This window comes from Symphalangus syndactylus, chromosome 16 (genome assembly GCF_028878055.3).
Source record: "Symphalangus syndactylus isolate Jambi chromosome 16, NHGRI_mSymSyn1-v2.1_pri, whole genome shotgun sequence".
NCBI lineage: Eukaryota > Metazoa > Chordata > Mammalia > Primates > Hylobatidae > Symphalangus > Symphalangus syndactylus.
In genome coordinates, this window is record NC_072438.2 from 94077559 (window position 1) to 94101720 (window position 24162).

General features: G+C 37.3%; 1 long non-coding RNA gene across 2 annotated transcripts in view; it reads right to left on the minus strand.

Annotated features, from left to right (window-relative positions):
- Nucleotides 1-12175: 12175 nt before the first annotated feature.
- LOC129464689 (uncharacterized) overlaps nucleotides 12176-24162 on the minus strand; it is a 44339-nt gene continuing 32352 nt past the window's right edge. The window contains exons 4-7 of one of the 2 annotated variants that reach the window (XR_008651668.2): nucleotides 21160-21289; nucleotides 18111-18192; nucleotides 16852-16997; nucleotides 12176-15979 (exon numbers count right to left, since the gene is read on the minus strand). This is a non-coding gene — a long non-coding RNA (uncharacterized lncRNA). The remainder of the gene's footprint in view (nucleotides 15980-16851; nucleotides 16998-18110; nucleotides 18193-21159; nucleotides 21290-24162) is intronic. The other variant, XR_010116380.1, reaches the window with a different exon arrangement.

Sequence of the window (24162 nt, forward strand, 5' to 3'; positions counted from 1 at the left end):
GGTGGGAAAATGGCATGTCTATAAAGAATTGGGTAGCATTAATTTTTTCAGGATTTTCTAATGAAATTTTTCAAGAATACAGCAAACTGAAAGAAGTTTACAATGAGTCCGAAAATATCCACCACCTGGATTTTATCATTATTTTATTATGCTTGATTTATCAAATCTATACATCCATTTATCATTTAATCCATTTTTAGAAATGCTTTCAAGTACATTGCAGACATCAGTACACAACTTTTCAAATGCTTAAGCATGCATACATTAGCATGATTTCAATATTTCTTTATAGATTTGTATTAAAATATATACACAATGAAATGCATAAGTAGTAAGTATAGATTTACTGAGGTTTTTTTTCAAATATATATACCATAACCTAAACCCCTATCAAAATATAGAATATTACGCTTAGCACAGAAAGTTTCTTTATGCCACTTCCAGTACTACCCCCCCCACTACACCCAAATTGGCAGCCGTTGTTCAGGTTTGTTTTTTCAATAGAAATCAGTTTTGCCTGTTTAAAATTTTGTGTAAATGAAATGGAACCATATGTTCTCACATGTGTGAGGCTTTTTGTTCAGCATGCTTTTGTAATACATCCATGTTCTTGCATTCACCAAACATTTGTTACTTTTTTATGTAGTGTTCCATTGTGGGAATATTCCAATTTGTTTATTCATTCATTATTGAAGATACCTGGGATGTTGTCCAGTTTTTAACTATTATAAATAGACCTGCTATGGACATTCTTGGAAAAACGTTTTTGTGAACTGGTTTTCAATTCTCTTGAGTAAATAATGAGGAGTTGAATTTCAGGTCATAGGAAAGATGTATTTGGCTTCATACAAAATTGTTATGTTACTTTATGTAGAAATTTATATATGTATGCGTGTTATAGCTCAAATTGTTTCAGCTTTGGCCACTGAGAGCTGTTTTACATGGCATCTGTACCTGTTGACATACATATGATACAATGATAGCTGTAGGTTTTATGTAGATGATCTCTATCTGGGTGAGGAAGTTTTAGGCCTAGGTTGCTGAGATATTTTTTATCATGAAAGGTGTTGCATTTTGTCAAATGCTTTTTCTCCATCAATCGATATGATTGTATGGCATTTCTTCTTTACACTATTAATATGGAAAATTATATTGGTTTTTTTTGAATACCAGATGAGCTTTTCATCCCTAGGAATAAATCCCCATTTAGTGAAAATATATGTGTGTGTGTGTGTGTGTGTGTGTGTGTGTTTGTGTGTATGTATATATAATATTAACCAACATATTTTGGTTAATATTTTGTTCAGGATATCAGTGTTTATGTTCTTGAGGAATATTTGTCTATAATTTTCTTTCTTTCTTTTTTTTTTATAAGTAATGTCTTTTCCTGATTTTGTATCAGGGAAATAGTAAACTCAAAAATGATTTTAGAAATATGTCTTCTATTTCAGAAAGAGACTATGTAGAGTTGTTATTTATTCTCTAAAGTTTGATAGACTCCACCAGTGAAACCGTCTAAGCCTGAAGTTTATTTCTTGGAAGGTTTTTAAATAATAGTTCAATTTTCTTTATAGTAGGACTATTCAGATTATCTCTTCTATCTTGGACCAGTGTTGGTAGTTTGTGCTGTTCAAGTAGTGTTCATTTTATCTAAGTTGTCAAATATAAGTGCATAGAGTTGTTTGTAGCTCTGATTATTTACTATCTGTGATATCAGTAGTGATATCCCCTCTTCATTTCAGATTTCTGTAAGATGGATGTTCTCTTTTTATTTATATATCAGTCTTGCAAGAAGTTTATCCATTTCATTGATTGTTTTGAAAGACCACTTTGAGTCTATTACTCTTTCTCTATTTTCTTACTTTAATTTTTATCATTTTTTGCTGTATATTTTTGTTTTCTTCCTTCTTCCTGATTTTGGTTTATTTTGCTCTTGCTCTTCTTTTCTAGTAAGTTAAAGTGTTGACTTCAGACTGTTCTTCATTTCTAAGTGCTATGACTTTCCTTTTCAGCACAGCTTATTTGCATTCTACATACTGTGATATGTTTCGCTTTCATTGCCATTCAGTTCAATATGTTTGTATATTTCCTTTAAGACATCCTCTTCGATCGATGTGTTATTAGACATATGCTAATTAATTTCCAAGTATTTGATGGAATACTTGAAAAAATGGGAAGATTATGAATAACTGGAACCTCATTTTTTGTTATTAAGTTCTAATTTATTTACCTTATAGTTAGAGAGTATACTTTTATTATTCATAAAATTTTAAACATATTTAAGTTTGTTTTATGAACTGATAAAGTCTATATTGGTGAATACCCTGGGACACTTAAAAAGAAAGTATATTCTGCTTTGGTTGGCTGAAGAGTTCTGTAAATATTAATCAGATTCTGTTTATTGGTATTATTGTTCAGTTCTTCTGTATATTTTATGATTTTCAGCCTATCATTTATTTTAATTACTGAGAGGAGGGTTATTGATGTGCCCAATCATAATTGTGAATTTACCTATCTCTCCTTTCAGATTTATTAGTTTTATTTTGTTTTTTTTTTGACAAATTATAATCATATATAATTATGGATACATAGTGATGTTATAATGATATATGTATACCATGTGGAATGCTTGAATCAAGCTAATTAACATATCCCTCATCTTAAATACTTATCACTTATTCTTCCTGTCTAGTTGCAATTTTGTATCCTGTGATCAAAATCTCTCCATTCTTCTTCTCACCTCTCAGCCTCTGGTAACCATCATTCTACTCTCTGATTCCATGAGTTTTTAACTCCTAGAAGCAGCGTGTTCTTTCTTTATGTATTCTGTGTCTCTCTTATTTTGTGCATATGCATGTAGGATTGTTCTGTCTTCTTGGTGAATAGCACTTTTATTATTATTTAATGTTATTTTTTCTGGAATATTTTTCTCTGAAGTCTAGTTGATCTGACATTAATATAATAACTTCAGCTTTTGTTTGATTTATGTTTGCATGGCATACATTTTTCTATTCTTCCTCTTTTACTTACACATATCTTTATATTGGAAGTGAGTTCCTTGCAGATAGTATATAGTTGGTTTATTAATTTGTTAAGTTTATTCTGACAATCTGTGTGCTTGATATGCTAGCATTTGATCTACTATTATATTATTGTTTTGTATCATTGACTTTTAATTAGATTTAGTTGGTATATCTAGATATCTCAATAACACTGTTAAAATTCAAAGGTAAAAACAAACAGAAAACTGGTAGGTCAGTTTGCTCATCACTTTTTACTAATTTTATTGATGAAATTGACCCCACAGAAAGCCTTACCCTTGATTTAAAAATGATCTTTAATAAAATAAGTTCTCTTATAATTTTCACAAATTGATAGCTCCAAAAAGCATTCATTCTAGATTCAGTGATAGCAGTGGATTTTTAGTCTTTGGATATTTTCATAACATTTTCATTTGAATTTCTTCTCTGTATAAGTAGTGAAAGAGCAAAGAGCATTTGATAATATAGAAAGGTAAGGATGTAAGAATATACAAATATTACTTAGCTGAAATGTATTGGACTCTTCTCCCAAAATATTTCACAGGCAACTTAGACTGAATGTGTCCAAAGTATCATAATCCAAAGCAGTAGCAATTTCTACAACCATTTTCTTCTTTATCTCTGTGAGTAGTACCCACTTGTTCAACATTGAACCTTGTATCATCCCTGAGTCCGCTTTGTCACCCCAGCAATGGAATGTGTTTCTGAATTCTCTCTTGAACCATTTCCTTCTAGCTCAAGTTTATGGTAACTTCATTTATCCTCTGACTACTGAATGCTCTCTAGCTGGGCATGAGGCTGTTAGCAAAGCCCTGTCTCCTGCAAGCTGAGACCACTCACACTGGCCACTCCTTCACTTCCAAGCCATGACAGGCAATTCCCTGACACCAGACATTTTCCACAATCAGCTTTTTCTTCTTCGAGTATTTCCATATCTTCCTAACAAATTTCATTTCTATTTACAAGCCCAGATAAAATCTCGCCATCTCTTTGATGCCTTACGTGGCCAGCTGGGCTCACCCAGCTCTCAGTCTCTGACATGTTTCATGTTATATTGCACTGACCTCAGCTATTTTTCAAAATGTTCCCATCTCTTCCACTAAACACTGAGGTTGTTGTGGTCATGCTCTATGTCTCACTCATCTTTGAATGTCTACTGCTTAGATCACCTTTTGCCAGTTGCTGGCCCTAGTAAATATGTGTCAGATTTAAGTTAATTTGATTTTGTATCCATAAGCTTTTCTTAACCATGAAGTCACTGAGGGAGGGATTTTTTCCTAAACATTTTGAATCTCCAAGATTAGTATATGTTACCTGATATAAAATAGTTTCTTAAAATGTTTAGTGTATAAATTGACTAATAAAAATTGAAAAGTATCTAATATAATTAAAGGAACACTAAATTAACATCGGGTACCTGAATTTGAGTACCATAATCTATGACTATATAAGTTTTCAACAAGCCACTTTTTCTCTTAGGCAGTCTACTGTGTGTTAGCTGAATAGATTCTAGAATTCAACTCTCAGGCTACAGTTCTGACTCTTCCACTTAACAGCTATGTCACCTTAGGAAATAGCTTAATATAATAGATATTCCCACACTTTGCTTATTTCTGGTTCTCTATTTTGGTCACACTCATGTCCCCAATTCTTAGCCCTCATGCAGTTAGCCAGAGACTTAAGATTAGCACTGTCTGGCCAGAAGGCTTCAAAATATTTAAGAATTGGTTCATGACATATACACCATGGAATACTATGCAGCCATAAAAAAGAATGAGTTCATGTCCTTTGCAGGGACATGGATTAATCTGGAAACCATCATCCTCAGCAAACTAACATAGGAACAGAAAACCAAATACCACATGTTCTCACTCATAAGTGGGAGTTGAACAATGAGAACACATGGACACAGGGAGGGGAACATCACACACCAGGGCCTGTCGGGGAGTGGGGAGCAAAGGGAGGGAAAGCATTTGGACAAATAGCTAATGCATGTGGGGCTTAAAACCTAGATGGCAGGTTGATAGGTGCAGCAAACCACCATGGTACATGTATACCTATGTAACAAACCTGCACGTTCAGCACATGTATCCCAGAACCTCAAGCAAAATGAGAAAAAAAAAAAAAAATTGGTGCATGACACTCCAGCTCTCACCCGGCCACAGTGACAAAAAGATCATGACATAAAAATTGCATAGACAATTTACACAAATCATAAGTGTGCCACTTTCTAAATTATCAAAAAATAAACACAATTTGATAACCATCACTCAGATGAAAAGTAATAGAATATTACCAGAATTTTATCTAACCAAAAAACCCTCATCATCAGTTCCCAATTTCTATTATTACTTTTCTCATCCTTGAGTTAATGTCTCAGCTTCTAACACCATGGATTCTCTTTTTTTTTTTTTTAATTATACATTAGGTTTTAGGGTACATGTGCACAATGTGCAGGTTTGTTACATATGTATCCATGTGCCATGTTGATTTCCTGCACCCATTAATTCGTCATTTAGCATTAGGTATATCTCCTAATGCTGTCCCTCCCCCCTCCCCCCACCCCACAACAGTCCCCGGAGTGTGATGTTCCCCTTCCTGTGTCCATGAGTTCTCATTGTTCAATTCCCACCTATGAGTGAGAACATGCGGTGTTTGGTTTTTTGTCCTTGCGATAGTTTACTGAGAATGATGGTTTCCAGTTTCATCCATGTCCCTACAAAGGACACGAACTCATCATTTTTTATGGCTGCATAGTATTCCATGGTGTATATGTGCCACATTTTCTTAATCCAGTCTATTGTTGTTGGACATTTGGGTTGGTTCCAACTCTTTGCTATTGTGAATAGTGCCGCAATAAACATACATGTGCATGTGTCTTTATAGCAGCATGATTTATAGTCCTTTGGGTATATACCCAGTAATGGGATGGCTGGGTCAAATGGTATTTCTAGTTCGAGATCCCTGAGGAATCGCCACACTGACTTCCACAATGGTTGAACTAGCTTACAGTCCCACCAACAGTGTAAAAGTGTTCCTATTTCTCCACATCCTCTCCAGCACCTGTTGTTTCCTGCTTTTTTAATGATGGCCATTCTAACTGGTGTGAGATGGTATCTCACTGTGGTTTTGATTTGCATTTCTCTGATGGCCAGTGATGATGAGCATTTCTTCATGTGTTTTTTGGCTGCATAAATGTCTTCTTTTGAGAAGTGTCTGTAACACCATGGATTCTTTCAGCCTATTCACCTCCTGAATGGTAAGCTGTGCTCTTCTATGGATGTCTTTTTTCACTCAGTGTCATATTGGTTAGATGCATGTATATTGTTTTATGCAGAAGTAATTCACTCATCTTCATTGATGTAGGGTATGCCATTGTATAAAACGTCAGAATTTATATATCCACTCAACAGTTAATGAACATTTTAGATGTTTGTAATTTGAAAGATGTGGCTGTCCTCTGAAATAGTTACTGCCTTCAGGTCCTTGATGCCTCCAGGTCAGAAGCCATCCTCAGTACCTTATCGGATGGTCCTGCGCATCAGAACAAGCCAGAAAGAAGGGTCATAGAGTGGTTGCTAGCTAGACAGAGCTCACAGTCTTTTATAACCTGATTTCATAACGGCATTCCATCCCTTTTGCGGTACTCTGTGTACTGGCTCCAGCCCAAGCTCAAGGGGAGTGGACTGCTCAGTGTTTAACCACGAGAATGTGGGGATGCTGGGAGCCATGCCAGAGATATCTATCACATCATTGGTAGATTGTGGGTCCAAGAATGGAAGCCACCAAATACAAGCTGTGCTATAATGTGCATACCACTAAGAAAGTAAAACTGCCACCAGCTATATTTTAAGACACAGTTGACTGTAAGGTCATTCACATTTTTCATGTTAAAATTGGATGAAAATACATATTTGTGATTCAGTGAAATACGGTACTCAGATATTTCAATGATCATCTCAGCGACTCCTTAGGAAGCAAGTGTTTCATTTCCTTGCTCTGCTAATGGTGGCACTTTTAATCATGTAAATCAGGAGTGTTAATCTGAAATTCCTGTGATGTGCTGATAAGTTCAGTGAATTAATTAAGACACCACCCCGTGCAACTGGACATCAGTATCAATATCAATTTATTTTAAGATAACCATGCAAGGGAACTAAGCTAGGTTAACACTTTCCTGATGGATCACAGAATTGGTCTAACAAAGCACGCAAGGTCACTAATTTCCTATGGCACCAAACTTGATTCCATTTACCAGGATATCAATCTCTCTGCCAAAAGACATGGAAAGTGCCTGTGTGTGTATGCACGTGTGTGCACGTGTATGCTGTCTTTAACAAATGAAGCATAGAATTATTGTAATAATTTTAGAATGGGAAATAAAAGTGATATTCAGATAATGTTATGGGAGAAAGTAGGAGTAAAAATATACTCTGTATTAGGCATTCATCAGGAACTTTTAACATTACCACGCTAAAGTTTTCAATAGAAAAGTGAGAAACTGCTTTAATAAACTGTTGTATATCCATGTAACAGAATGCTATGCAGCCATTTAAAATACTGTTGCAAAATAATGTTTGATAATGTAGAAGGAAATGTTCTTCATGTGATATTGACTGAAAAAAATGTGAATTGCACAAAGTATTCACATTTAAAATATGTAACTTTTATATAGGCATAAAAAGAGGAGAGAAATATATATAAAATATTAATATTGATTATATCCATTTTCAGGATTATAGTTAATTTGTCTTCTATTTTGGACATAGAAAAACATTTAATATATATTTTTGTTTGTAACTTCAAAAAATGAATCAGCTTACAAATAAGGCACATTAGTGATGGTCCATAAATGATGAAAACAGCCAACAAGATTAATATATAAAAAGCAAATCAGTGCTCATAGCTCATTTTCTATTTTAATTTTTAAAAAGGAATGGTCTCCTTATTTGAAATAACAAAGTAATATAAAAATTATGAATAAATTTCATTTAGATGTATCCTTCAAATTTATATATTTTCCTATTTGTTATGGAATCCTATTAAGCAAAAATCAAGTATTTTCTATGTAATTCAGATTTTGCATTGCTTTTACATTTTGAGGTATGCTTTTTGTCATATCTAGAAATTCAATTTAGTTTAGAATTTATGGGCAAATGATATGAATCAGCTATTCATAGAAGAGGAAACTTTCATGTTGAATTAATACATATGCAAGTATCTCCAACTTTTATAGTTGCAAATTCAATTGAGTAACAATTCTTTATCCATCATGTTGGCAACATTTTAAAGGTATAATTGTATCAAGCATTGATGAGGATGCAGAGAAATGTTTTTCAGTGATCATAAGTAGGAATGTAAACTTAACATGTAAAAATGTCTGGTAAAGTTTAAATGTACATTTTCCTCTAGCCATTCTCTACAGAACATAAATTCTGTACACAGGCACAAAAATGCACTCACAAAGACATTCACTAAAATATTATTTATAAAATCTCAAAAGGGAAACAATCTAAATGTCTATGAATGTATTATTCAATTAAGATCTGTTCATACATTATAATACCATATTATAGCTAAAATAAATTAACCAGTTCTAAAGGTATTAACAAAAAAAGTCTAAACATTTTATTATAATACAAAGATTACAGATTCTCAATTAAAGATGACTGAAGGAACGAAGAAAACAAGAGGAGAAAATTGTCAGTAAAACACTTAAAAAAAAAATAAGGTTGGACTTGGGAAATGTGGGTTTCCAGATTTAAAGGCATCACTGGTTGCTGAGCATAATGGATGAAACCTAGAGCCATACCAAGGGACAGCATCATAAATTTTCGGAACACTGAATATAACAAGCAGAAAATGCAGCAAGCTTCCTAAGAGGAAAACAGGTTTTATATAAAGGATTGAGGCCAAGCGCGGTGGCTTAGCACTGTGGAAGGCCGAGGTGGAAGGATTACTTGAGGCCAGGAGATCAAGACCAGCCGAGGCAACATAGTGAGACCCCCATCTCTACAAAAACTGTAGAGCGTGGTGATTCATATGTGTAGTCCAAGCTACTTGGGAGCCTGAGGTGGGAGCATCACTTGAGCCCAGCATTTTGAGGCTGCAGTGAGCTATGATCACAGCACTGAACTTTAGTCTGGCAGCAGAGGGAGACCCTGTCTCTAAAAAAAAAAAAAATGATTTCCACCTTAGAATTCTAAAGCAAGTCAAACTACAAATAAAATGCAAGGGTAGAAAAAAGACACTTCAAACATACATGTTCTCAAAAATTTTACAACCTGTGCACCCTATCTCAGGAAGCTGCTAGAAAACATGACCAATAAAATCCAAGGAATAATCCAGGAAAGAAAGAAAGAAATAAAAGATAAGGAAATTCAGGAAATTTGACATCCACCATTAAAAAGAGATAAAAGGATTCCCAAGATGATAGTGAAGCTGGGGTCTGCGGTTGGGGGGCGGCCAGCGGGCCTAGAGAGAAATCCTTCCAGACAGCTCAGAGCAGCCAGAAGGCTGGGAGGAATTCACACCAGGCGGTGAGAGTGAGGGTGTGATGGAGCATCCTGAGACAAAAGAAGGAGAGGCTGGCGCTGAAACAGTGACAGAGGAATACCAGTAAGAAAGATAAACTCATTATAATAAACTATGCAGACACAGATGAAGAACATGTATATAGTAATAAGGCAAATATTAAATATTGATCTAAACAAAATTATGATGCAAGTATATTTGGAAGATTAAAGAAAGGAGAATTGGAAAAAAGAAGAGGTCAGGGAAGAAAGATTCATACGAGAGAGGTAACTTCCCACCTTTAATTGTAGGGAGTAAACAGATTACAGCTCAAAGTGAAAAATTGAGAAGCAACAGTATAAACATAATTATTAATGATGTGGAAATAAATGCCAAAATAATCAACGAAAAAAGTTGAATATATTTTCCTTTAGGGAGAAGGAATGGGGCATATGTCGTAGTGAATTACTGAACTCTTTAAAGGTTGGGCAATATAATAATTTTAAATATTAAAAGCAAATTTTAATATTAAGGTGAATTTTAATATACATAAAACAAAACAAAATTTAAAATGAACTTTAAATATTAGAATATATTTTAAATTAATACAAGTAATAAAAATACGTGTAATGATTGTATGCACACATTTTAATAATTAAAAATAAATTATGAGAATGATCCAGCCTTCAGGTGCACACTCACACATGCACACACACGTAGATATGCCTGGTGGCATACCATAAAGGCTAAAGCACAGGAAGAAAAGGGGCAAAGCAGCTCCACGAGAGTCGTGGGCACTGGCAGGCAGGGGACCACTGAGATGGGGAGAAGGGTGCATTCTATGTCTTTCCCAACTAGACTGGTTTTACAACAATTTTATAACCCGTGCCCTTGATCAGAGCATAGATAAATGACAGCAAGTTTGAAGCCATCTCTGGACACTGCTGAACAGCCTGTGTCTGCCCATCTGAACGCCATGGCTGGGGAGGATCTAGGGCTGTCTCTAGAACACAGGAGGTCTCTTTCCTATCTGAGCTTGGCATTTTGGACACACATCTTCCCCTCGAAGATCTGTCAACTCTATGGTGTACTTTTAGTTCTGTCTATGAGAAAGTCAGAGTTCTTGGGTAAATTTAGAGCATACCTCTTTAGCTGCAATGGCCTGAGCTGGACCTTTAGCCTCCATCCTCATGGCTACAGGGTACAGCCGTGACCCACTTGGACGTTTATTTTCCACTTACTGCTGCGACTCTAACTTACAGGCAGAACTTCCCAGGTACCTCTTTTCTTTAACCAGGGACTTCACCCAAACTCTAACATGAACTGCATATGGAAAAATGCCCACAGTGTTCGTCAGTGCCTCCAATAAGCTCCCTGTTACTCTGATAAATAGAACTACAGTATGTGTAGCCAAAATACTAATAGCAAAATAATATCAGTATTCAGTATCCCCTCCTATACTTGGTTAATTGTCCCAGTCATCCAACATGACCATCCTTTCCCAGACCCTTTTCCAGAATATCTCCCAGCCACATACACCTGCACTGCAGTGATAAGAATAATTGGCTTTTACAGATTTAAATTTTGAAAAATTTGTATATAAATATTCCTATAAAAATCAATATGTCTACAGGCCAAACCCCAAGTCAACATGATTTATCATATTTACACCTTTGTAACTATGTATTGTGGATGTTGGCATGAGCGACCGTGGCTAAGCCATCCCTTTACAAAATGATGCTCTCCCCAGAAAGCATTAATATTGTAATAAATCTTTGCATTCTCTCTTATCGCATGCGTAGCATTTTCAGTCTTGACATCTGAACCACATTTTAGGGAGGGAGGCTGATATGGCTTACACAGGGTGATCACAAAACAACCTCCTCCTCTGGATGAGATTACATTAAATTAAAAAAAAAACTAACGAGAAAGCATTTGCTTGGAAGAAGACAACACAGAAAAACACTTAACGTGTGGTCAGATTGGTAAAACCGTATGACTGAAGGCAGATTTATTTCTCAGACACTGCTCCTCTGCTCTCCAGCAGGGCAGGGAGCTGCTCAGGTGAATGGTGCTCCTCACCTCCAAGGAGTGGCTGAGGGCTGCAGTCTGAGAGGTAGGGCAAAGCCCTTCTCCGCTGGCCATGTGAGGGAGGCACTAGGACAGCATGTCCACCGCTTAGCAGTACTGCCTGGGAGAAAGGATTCACAGAGATCCCTAGTCCCTTTCAATGTGACCTTTAGGCACATAGAAGTGTACAGGACTTTGGGGCGTTTTAGATGATGGATCTCTACTAAATTAAGAACATCTGGATTTTCTTGTTTACTGACCACTAAAGAGCAATCAAACGACAGATGTTCTGAGAAACTGCCAACCTGGACCGAATCAAATTGATGACTTGTAGAGGGAGAATCAACATCCATTTTCTAACCTCCTGGGCCAACTAGGATTCCTCAGCACGATTGCTTTTCTTTTTCTTAAAGCACAAATTTAACTCATTATGGGCATATTGTCGTTTGACTAAAATCTGAGTAGGGAAAATTTACTTTGAGAACACTAGTTGCCTTAATATTTTAATAAGCTTTTGAATTTCCAGTTCAGGTTAAAGAAAACAAGAACAGTTTTTGTGACAAGCAACTACCTCAATTTATGCAGTTTCCAAATATAAAGTAAGACCAATTTATATTATATATAAGTATACAAGAAAATAAATTCCCTAAACCCAAAGAATTGTATATATATATATATATACACACACACACATGCACAAATATTTTTTAAAGCAAATAGGAAAATTCTGAAAATTAGAACTAATTAATTGCATTATTTATTCAGAAAATACACTGAGAAACCTGAATCCAAAATAAACAAACAACACTGCTTCTGTTCTAGATGGAGTTATGCGCATGAATAGGAGTCAGGCTTCCTGAACTGCAAGAAGACCGCATTTCCTTTATCTCACCCATTGCAGGTCAAGGTCTATCAAAGAACTGTGGAATTACAGTCCCTACCTCAACTCCACCTCAGTCCCAACTACTAATCAGAGGAGGTCAGAACTCCATATCTAGAGTGGGTATATATTTTATCTTCAATTCGAATTACCCCCTGTTTAACCTAAACAAAACTTCCCTCTAATATCGACAAATTTCTTCTCTTTTCTTGTTATAAAACAATATGAGTAAACTAGAATGAAAAGAGACATGTAAGTAGTTTTTGATAATTAATAAGAAAGCATATTTTAAAAATAATAGAATTCAACAAAAAGCTAGGAAAAAACCACACATGCTAGGATCAATATTAATGGGTTTGTATGATTTACCAAGCCAGAGAAGTCTAATTAAATTAAAGATAAAAGTGATGAGAAGCTGCATACTTTTTATATTCTATTTTTATTGCAGCTTATTAAGGAAACATATGGACAATTCAAACGTAGAATATGAACTTTTCAAATTTTATAATAAGGTTGCAAATCAAAATGATGTATTTAATAAAATTTCCTATTAAATTTTCAGTTTTTCAAAGAGCTCCTTTCTTTTGTAATGCATCTATTGTCAGTAAAATTAACCAAAGCTCAGCAGAAAATCAAAATAACTTTTTTTGTGATTAATGTTAAGACACCGTGATGCCAGAGCAGGTTTCACAGAGATGCAATATCCATTCAGTATCCAACACAGGTACATCCCTGAGCTGAATTAGACCCTGAGTCCATATACATTGATGTAGGTCACACTTATGTTGGTATTCAAAGGGATTTCTGAGATTAGTTTGTTAGCAGTTGTAGACTACAAAAAGATTTTGTTCTTTTCTCACACTTTATGGATTTTAAAACTCAGGAAAAAAATCAAGAGTGAAAGCCTCTGACATAACAAATTCAGTATGGAGTGAAACAGTGCAAAATAGTATCCAATAAATTTTCTTACACTGTTCATACTACACACCCTAACTCTTAGACCAGCCTTGTGGAAAATCTGCTTAGTTCTAAGACAAATAGCCAATACAAACATCCTGCCCACGCCTATGTCCTGAATGGTATTGCCTAGGTTTTCTTGTAGGATTTTAATGTTTTAGGTCTAACATTTAAGTCTTTAATCCATCTTGAATTAACTTTTGTATAAGGTGTCAGGAAGGGATCCAGTTTCAGCTTTCTACATATGGCTAGCCAGTTTTCCCAGCACCATTTATTAAATAGGGAATCCTTTCCCCATTTCTTGTTTTTGTCAGGTTTGTCAAAGATCAGATAGTTGTAGATATGTGGCATCATTTCTGAGGGCTCTGTTCTGTTCCATTGATCTATGTCTCTGTTGTGGTACCAGTACCATGCTGTTTTGGTTACTGTAGCCTTGTAGTATAGTTTGAAGTCAGGTAGCGTGATGCCTCCAGCTTTGTTCTTTTGGCTTAGGATTGACTTGGCAATGCGGGCTCTTTTTTGGTTCCATATGAACTTTAAAGTAGTTTTTTCCAATTCTGTGAAGAAAGTCATTGGTAGCTTCATGGGGATGGCATTGAATCTATAAATTACCTTGGGCAGTATGGCCATTTTCACGATATTGATTCTTCCAACCCATGAGCATGGAATGTTCTTCCATTTGTTTGTATCCTCTTTTATTTCATTGAGCAGTGGTTTGTAGTTCTCCTTGAAGAGGTCCTTCACATCCCTTGTAAGTTGGATTCCTAGGTATTTTATTCTCTTTGAAGCAATTGTGAATGGGAGTTCACTCATGATTTGGCTCTCTGTTTGTCAAACATCCTGAACCACTTTGCATGCCAAAAAGACTATCCATTAGGGTGACTTTTAACAGTGGATGAAGACCAGTGGTCCCTTGACATGTGTGACAACCCCCATATAATTTAACATCATAATCAATGGTGGTATTGTGTCTGCATCTGACATTCAGCCTGTTTTTCCAAAATTTCTTTTTTATATCATTGACAAAGTTTATTACTTCAATCAGCAAGGATTCCTATAAATTCACTGGAGGTATAACAAATCATTTTGAACACCTCATGGAGGAATGGCTCCATCTGACCATCCAGCTACTTCCTCCTCCCTGCTTCATGTCTGGGTTCACTCCCTGCTTCACAGGATTGAGGGTATTGTCTGAATGGAAGAAATTCTTTATGTCTTAGTGTATATTTAGGATCCTCACATATTAAGACTAATAAAGGGTTATATGCAAACTTCAAAGTGCAATTCCAGTGGCTCTAGCAGTGGAAAGGGGCCTTACAAATACAAAGTCTAATGTTTAAAAAGACAGTTTGAAAACCTGTCAGTGTTAGCACAGACAAAAGAGTCCTATCTCAGATGAAGTGGCAGTAGAAATTAAGACTAAATGTGATGTTTTGGAATGACGAAGGGAGGTGCTGGGACTCTGTGGCAGACTCTGACAACCACAGAAACAATATGAATAAGGTTACAGCTAATGGTTTATTCTGTCATATTCTAAAGGTTAAAATATGACTCAGTGCCGTTGACTCTCAGCAGCGATCTTTCAACCGATAAAGTTCATCATACTCACTTAGGAAGAAAATGTATAATAATGACACCTCTACACTTTTGTATTTAAATCTATTATTGCCTGGCTTTAAATCCTTAAATTCACAAAATAGACCTTTCTTTCATTGGAAATTTGACAAATTGAGAACGGTGTTAATAAAGACATATCTATTTTCCAGATGTATTTAAATTATATTTTCATTTTGTATCAGAAAAACAACCCTCAAACTGTGTTTCTCCTCCACTCTCACCACACAACATTCACCCCAGGAGACTTCTGTGACCAAATGTGTGCAGATTCTCGCCCACCGCCAAGTGGCTGGGTGTCCCCCAATTCAATTCCAACACTGTCCACCTAGAGAGAGTGTCCCATCCTGCAAGTTGAAGGCTCAGTCCCCAAGACTGTTCCTTTCTTCCTCCTAGTTGTAAGTTTGGGCCTCTGAAACTTGTGACCAACTGGCTTCAAGTTGAGGTCACCATTCGCCCTCTTTGGGGTTGATTAATTTGCTAGAGTGGCTCACAGAACTCAGAGAAACATTTAACGTTTACCAGTTTACTAAGAAGGGTCTTTGAAAGGATATAAGTAATCAGCCAGATGAAGAGATACATAGGTGTGAGGTCTGGAAGGGTCCTAAATGCAGGACCTTCTGTCCCCGTGGAGTTGGTGTGCAACACCCTCACAGTGTGTGGATGAGGTGAGGTCTGGAAGGGTCCTAAATGCAGGACCCTCTGTCCCCATGGAGTTGGGGTGTGCCACCCTCACAGCACGCGGATGGCTTCTTCACCTTCCTGTCGGCCTCCACATGTCCAGCTCTCCAAAAGCCCTCTGGACCCAGTCCTTTTGGATTTTTATGGAAGCTTTGTGACATCAGCATTCCTTCCCCAAGTATAGGGTACAGGGCGGAGCCCTCTCAGGGAAATTTCTTAAGATCTATAATCAGAAAAGTGAGAGAAGATTAAAGTCCTGCCTTAGGGTAGGAGAAAGAAGGCAGTAGAGAGGTTCAGTTTCCTGAGGTCTGCTCCTGCGAACTAGCACACCCAATATAATAACAAAAAGATTTTAACAAGAGCTAGGGGAGTTATAAGCTCGGAACTAAGGACAAAAACATATATGTATATAATAACACAACATCTTTCTTGTTTTTAATAAGTCAAATTTTTAGAATTTAGACTTATATGGAAAAAAATTTTCTAGAGCCAATTGTTTTTCTTTCAAATGAAAATTGAGCTTTTACAATGAATATATTGGCTCCTGAGATTGAGAGAGAAAAATGTAGATCCATAATTCTTTGTCTTTTGTCAGAGAGGGTCAATAATAAATATGTCAATCATTTGGGATACAGAAGTCAGTCCACGGAAAAAAGTGGGGAGAAAGCATTTAGTCCCAGCAGCCTCCACAGCCAGTCCTTGGGCACCCTACACAGGAAGCCAGGCTCCATCCCTCCCACCAACCAGGACAGGTCAGAGAGCATGCGACCTGTGAATAAATAAACGAGTGCTGAAATGAAGAAACAGTAATGACAATTCTTGGATAACAAATAAATTCCTTTCAGTTGGTTCTTAGAAAAAGATTATCTGAAGAAGACTCCTAAACCAAAAGTCACTTAGGAAAATGCATCCTCAAATGGAACTTTAATCAATCATATCTCAAAAAAAATGTGAATTTGGGAGTAATTCATGGCATCTGGCTTTTATATTTGATTCTGAATAATGCATTTGATTTTTAAATACTGAGTCTGTAATTCATGCTTTCTCTTTCATCAAGTTTGAGAACCAGTAAGTGAATATTTTCCTTAAACCTACTGTCATCTAGATAATGATAGTCACTGTTGTCATGGTCCAATCTCATTTGAAACTCCCTTCTGTTTTGAGGAAGAAGGACCCAGGTCCCTGGGGCATCCTCAGGGTCTCCGAGTTGGGCAAATTTCAGGGTCCTGGCCTTGCAATCCCTGCAAGAGAAAAGCCCAGAACATGACACACAGTTCTCAAGCAGCTCTCACACAGCAGCCCCTGGAGTTCCTAGTTTTAGAGTAAGAGTCTAGATTCTGAGTGTCCTGGCTCTTCCTGAAGTCTGGGGTGACCCTGTAGCTCAGTGTATTGAACAAGCAACTTGAAGTAATGGCTCTTATGCCTCAGAAGCTAAACAGTACAGTCTGCCGTGGTTTACAGCTCTCCAGGTTCCCTTATATTGACATCAAAATCCTCTTTCTGTGTGTTTTATCAATGTGGATCTCTCCTCTGCTGCAGCCTCCCAGGTGGATGTATTGCACAGTATCTAGCTGAATAGTCTCCAAGAGGATTGGGGAAATAAATGCTCAGAAGTTTTACTATCTTTGCAGGATTCTTCCAAGTGGCTCACTTCATCTCTGGATTCAGAGAAGAGGTCCCCAATCACTTGTGTAGGATGCAAAGCTGCCAATAATTTGGTCAGATTAGACTTGGCAAGATCACAGATCTGAATGCAAACACATGGAAGCCTGGATCCACAGCACCAATTTCTAGAGGGATGTGGGGTAATCAGGCAGCAGGAAGAGGGGAGAGATAGCTGCGCTCCCTTCCTTATCCTGCAGACCCTACTCTTGTACCCCAGGACACTTCCCTTCCCAAGGCGCCCTTGCTTCTTGGTGGCCCTTTTGCTTGATAGCCCATGGTTATTTTAGTATCTGCTATTCTGGGGCTCTCTTATCCCCCACTATCTTACTCCCACCCACCAAAGCTGGTATTTATGCATACGTTGGGCTTCTTTTTGTTGCTTCTATAAATTTAGTCAGCCTAGGTCATAGCCTTTTAATAGTTCCTTAGGGGTTATGATAGCTAACATCTGGAAAAAGAGGGGAATAAGGGCCTTTTAATTTTTATCCTAGTTTCTGTGAAGTGTAGATTATTATTTCTTCCATTTTTCTAAATATTTGATAATTGATATTAAAAGAGGAGTAAAAAATCATGCTACAGTTTGTGTAACTAAACTGAAATTTCTATGCTCAGCTACCCCAGGAATTAAGAAGAAAATATAACTTAAGCTGTCGTCTAGCCAGTATGTTGTGCTTTTCAGATTTACTCACCTGTTCACGTGAGTTCACCGCCGAGGTGCTATCATGATGAACCGAGACTTTCTCCACTCTCTAAGGCTCCCTCATGAGGACACTAAGGAAAAGCAACACATTTCACAGGCATGAAGCAGGGAAGACTACTGCATTTGCTAGGTCTAGAATTAGTGGTGATGGTTGTACAGCTTTGTAAATATAGTAAAATCCACTGACTCATATACTTTAGGAGAATAATTTGATGGTATATGGAATCTATCTCAATTTAAAAAGGATGTTAAGTTAAATTGCACTGATTAAGTGCAAAAATTACTTTCTTTTATATGAACTGGAATATTTATTGGATATCATTGGGGAGCTGGAGGAAAGAGAAGGAAAATTCTCAGAAATACCAAACTTTTAATAGTCAGGAAATTAAGAAAGAAATTAGAAGTTATAAGTAAGAAAGGCGCAGATGAATATATCCAATGTCACTATGGCAAAAAATTAATTCATAAACTAATTTCCAATCATAAAGTCAACCAGTAGGCTACAGCCCTCTTTGAGTTCATGTCACTTTGCTATGAGTCAGATTAAAATTATCTCCTCCTTGTGCCACTTCTCAATGTAGAGGATGATCCCCTGAGAAAAGTCCTGGAAGATCTTTTCATCGTGGAAAACAGGACAATAGTTAATGCTGTAACTCCCTCTCACTTCTCATACCATTTATTTTAATGTGTTAAGAAGTCTCCTGGTGGCCGGGCGCGGTGGCTCACGCTTGTAATCCCAGCACTTTGGGAGGCCGAGGCGGGCGGATCACGAGGTCAGGAGATCGAGACCACGGTGATAACCCCGTCTCTACTAAAAATACAAAAAAATTAGCCGGGCGTGGTGGCGGGCGCCTGTAGTCCCAGCTACTTGGAGAGGCTGAGGCAGGAGAATGGCGTGAACCCGGGAGGCGGAGCTTGCAGTGAGCCGAGATTGCGCCACTGCACTCCAGCCTGGGCGACAGAGCGAGACTCCATCTCAAAAAAAAAAAAGAAAAAAAAAAAAGAAGTCTCCTGGGACCTCATTGTGCAGATACCAACATTCTTGTATTAGGAATGTGTCCATCTACCCCTTAGCTTTATAGTTCCAAATAAGCCAAGAAACAGAAAGCCTATGGAAGCGTGAATGCATCCAGTCCACTTCTACGATAATTTCCACCACACAGATTCTTGATAAAGACTTTAAAATGGAAAATACACACGCTTTAAGGAAGTAGGTCTCAAACTTTCCCGAGCATCAGAAATACCTGGAGGGCTTATTAGCACAGATTGCTGAAACTTCCCCGAGTTTCTGATTCAATAGCCCTGGGGAAGAGCTGAGATTTACATTTTGAAATTACCAAGTGATGCTGATGTTGATCTAGGGACCACAGACTAGAAACTCTGATTTAGGGAATGGAGGTCATTGAACTATATGTCATTTTTTTCCTAAAGACACAGAGAAAGAGAATCTTCTCTTCACTAAATAATGAACTGTATCATGCTTCTCTCTTCAGAATTTTTTCATCTGTTCCAGGGCTTAGTTACAGGCTTGCAGAGACTATGAAATGAGCTCTAATGATGAGGTTGTTATTTGCTTGCTAATCCAGTTCCTCCTTATCTGGGATCTCACTTGGGAAGAAGACTGAATTTAGTGGCCCCCTCTTCATTTCTATTTTAGAATTGTTTTATCTTTAGCTTTCCATAAAACTGCTAAATCACCATTAGAGGTTGTATGATTCTTATTCTATTACTATTACTGAAAAATAAAAAAAATCAGTAGATTAAATTTAAAAAAAAATTTTGCAACTATCTCATATGTTATTGCTGTTTTACTAAGAGAACAGCCTGGCTTCCCTCAAATCTCTTTCTGTAGAGTTCATCAGTACAGCATTTCGCTTTCTTTTTATTGGTCAACTTGATGATTATTCTGTCTGTCTCTGGTTTTTTGTTTGTGTGTGGGGGGGTTTTTGTTTTTTTTTTTTTTTTGCTATTTTTCCAATTTGATTTGATCTGAGTCACTCTATCCAGCTCACCAGGCCTTTTCAACAGACAGAAAGGATTCTTTATCAGGGTCTCAGGGCATAGATCGGAACTTACGCAGTCAGCTGCAGAAGCAAATGCTTGCCAATTTATCTCAGCCGTCTAAGGAGCCTGCTCTCTGTGCTCAAGGAGATAATAGCACCGTATTAATGTGCAGTAGTTCCCCAGTGAAAGCCTGACACCGCGAATAGTACTGAACCCTAAATATACTACATTTTTTCCTATATAAACATACCTATGATAAAGTTTAATGTATAAATGAGGCACAGTGAGAGATTATCAACAATAACCAAAATAAAAAGAACAATTACAACAATATTCTGTAATAAAAGTTATTTGAACATGGTCTCTCTCTCAAAATATCATATCATACCCCAGGTAACAGGAACCAGAAAGTGAAATTGTGGACAAGGGGGACCCTACTGTATATAATAGGCACTTCTGCATAAACTACAAATTAATGCTGGAGAATACATGCTCAGTCCTGTTTATATCAGGCCAATGATTGTTGGATTATAATAAAATATTTTAAAATGTGGAGAAACTTATGATAGAGAGGCTTTGTGAGCTTGAAAACAGAAGAAGATGCAAGTAAGCCTGCGGTCCGTCCCCTACTGAGGTGGCTCGCAGGAGGTAATCTGAGAGAAGATCAGCACTGCATTTGCACAGGTTAGCTGTGTTACAAATATATGTCTTCTCTCTTTCTAGCCAGTCTTTTCGTTCACCCTGCCTCTCCTCACTCCTGCTTTGCCTTTGCTCTCTTTTTTGGCTTTCCTGATCTTATTTTCCTTTCCACACTACTGTCAGATCATAGTCTCTTGAAGTTGTTAGAGTCCATTTTTGTAAGTGAATCTTACAATTTTACAAGTGTCACATACAATTCCCTACAGTATCATGGGTAACACACTTGCTTCTTATATTTACTGAAAACCTGACATCATTATATAACTTTTAAAAATTGCGGTTGTGCCTATGGATTTACAGAAGGAGTTTTCGGCTTCACTGTGTGCCAGAATTACCTGGAAACTTGGTTACAACTGCAGATGCTGGGCCTCCAGCCCTGAGAATTTGATTCTGTAGGTCTGAGGTGAGTAAGATGTTTCTAATGCTGAGTTCGAGTAAATCAATCTTTCTTTCTTCTCTCTGTCTCTTTCTCAGTTTGATTGGATTTAAAGTAAACAAAAGTTACTATTCTTTCTCTAGATAAACAGAAAAACATTGTTCAAACAATAAAATTTATTATATCTATAAAATAATTTCTACATGCAACAAATCCACATGGATTGTAGTAATAAGAAAAATATGAGGCCAGTATTCCACTCCCTTGCAGAAGGCAGCATGATCCAGAGGAAGAGAATTAGAATGGAATGGCAGGAGGATTGGATGGTATTGTTTAAGAACTCTGTCAATTTAATAAAGCTTTAAAAAGTATTTATAGGCCGGGCGCGGTGGCTCACGCCTGTAGTCCCAGCACTTTGGGAGGCCCAGGCGGGCAGATCACGAGGTCAGGAGATCCAGACCATCCTGGCTAACACAGTGAAACCCCGTCTCTACTAAAAATACAGAAAAAAATTAGCCGGGTGTGGTGGCGGGTGCCTGTAGTCCCAGATACTCGGGAGGCTGAGGCAGGAGAATGGCGTGAACCCGGGAGGCAGAGCTTGCAGTGAGCCGAGATGGCGCCACTGCACTCCAGCCTGGGTGACAGAGCGAGACTCCATCTCAAAAAAAAAACAACAAAAAAAAGTATTTATAAAGTTATGAATGCTTAAAAGGGGAAAACTATCATATTTAAGTAAATCTAAGGGAAATAAATAGAAAAATATAATAATATCACCTTTAATGAGGTGATTGAATACAAGAAAAACAGATAAAGCAATAACTCTTCTTTATATACAGTATGTACAACCATTTAGAAATAGATATAAATAGATTTCTTTATCTACAGTATGTACAAGCATTTCCAAATCACAATAACAGTAAAACTATAAAATTCTTAGAAACAAATATTTTGCAACAAAACAGGCACAGATATATACGAAAAAACTATCATATTTCAGAGTTCATAAAAAATGCCCCAAGGGTCCCACAGTGTCACACAGACATTAGCTCTTCCTCTATGAATGCCCAAGTTTTCACAAAATGTCATCACCTAAATGAATAATGTGTTAAACTGAAGAAATTAATCCTAAATTAGATCTACATTAATCTGTTAATTAAAATAACCAATAATTTTTATTCCAAATATGAGTTGGAGATCTTTGCATTCCAGATTCCTGGCACAGGAAAAATAATCCATGTACAGAATGATTCAAGTGTGTATAATAAGTGTAGCATTTCAAAATCAATGGGTAAATTATTACATATTGAAAAATTGGTTCTAGAATAATCAACTACTAATTTGAAAGAAACTAAATGTTTACACCAAAAAATTAATCCCATATGAAATAAAGATTTAAGTTTTAAGAAATGTTAAGAAGAAAATTTTCTATACAAAAATTAGCTGGAGGTGGTGGTGTGTGCCTGTAGTCTCAGCTTCTAGGGAGGCTGAGGCAGGAGAATTACTTGAATCCAGGAGGCGGAGGTTGCGGTGAGCTGAGATCTCACCACCACACTCCAGCCTGGGCGAAGAGAAAGTCTCTGTCTCAAAAGAAAAAAAAAAAAGAAGAAAAAGTACATTTTCTAGAGTAAATTAGAGAAGAATATTTTTCACTTTGGATTAGGAAGTATTTTTCAAAATAGAATAGATTTCCCCTTCATTCAGAAGGAGTGAAGGGGAAAAACGACAGATTTATTGTGCAACATTCAAAAGCTTACACACACACACACACATACACACACACGCACACACAAAATATAAACAAACAAGACTAAGGTACAGAAAGGAAAAAATATTAAAATATTTATAATTTGTCACGTATAATATTTATCTATAAAAATTATATACTAATAAAATTAATCCATATCAAAATTCAATCAGAAAAAAATCAAGCAGACTATTTTTTGAGGTGATCAAAGAATATATACCTCAATAATAATCATAAAAATGCAACTTAAAAAGCTATCTATTTTTGCCTGTTATAGTGGAAAATTAAAAAGTTGATAATATTCAATGGGTAACAGGGAAGAATATTGGGTAACTCTCATTTTCAAGCAGACCTTGTAAAAGTGAGCATGTATGCAAGCTTCCTGGAATACAGTTTAGCAGTGCCTCTTAAGATAAAATTGTATACATAGTTGGCATAGTTTGCCTTTGTGTCCCCACCCAAATCTCATCTTAAATTTTAATCCCCACCTGTTGAGGGAGGGACCTGGTGGGAGGCAATTGGATCATGGGGGCAGTCTCCCCTATGCTGTTCTCATGATAGTGAGTGAGTTCTCACGCGATCTGATGGTTGTAAAGTGTGGTACTTCCTCACTCTCACTCTCTTCTGCCACCCTATAAGACGTGAGCGCTTCCCCTTTACCTCCTGCCATAATTGTAAGTTTGCTGAGGCCTCCCAGCCATGTGAAAGTGTGAGTCGCTGGGGAGGGGCCATGAGGGATTAATAGAAATAGCTCTGGTCTGCAGCTCTCAGTGAGACCAACGCAGAAGGCAGGTGATTTCTGCATTTCCAACTGAGGTACCAAGTTCAGATCACTGGGACTGGTTAGACAGTGGGTGCAATCCATGCAGAGCAAGCAGAAGCAGGGTGGAGCATCCCTTCACCTGGGAAGTGCAAGGACCCATAGGACCTCCCTCCCCCAGCCAAGGGAAGTGGTGAGGGACTGTGCTACCCGCCCCCGGTACTACACTTTTGCCATGGATTTTTGCAATCCACAGATCAGGAGATTCCCGCAGGAGCCTACACCACCAGGCCCTGGGTTTCAAGCACGGAATTGGGCGACTGTTTGGGCAGGCACCAAGCTAGTTTTCTCATACCCCAGCTGCACGTAGAACCCCAGAGAGAGAGGATAACCATCCATTCCCCTGGAAAGGAGGCTGAAGCCAGGGAGCCAAGTGATCTGGCTCAGTAGGTCCCACT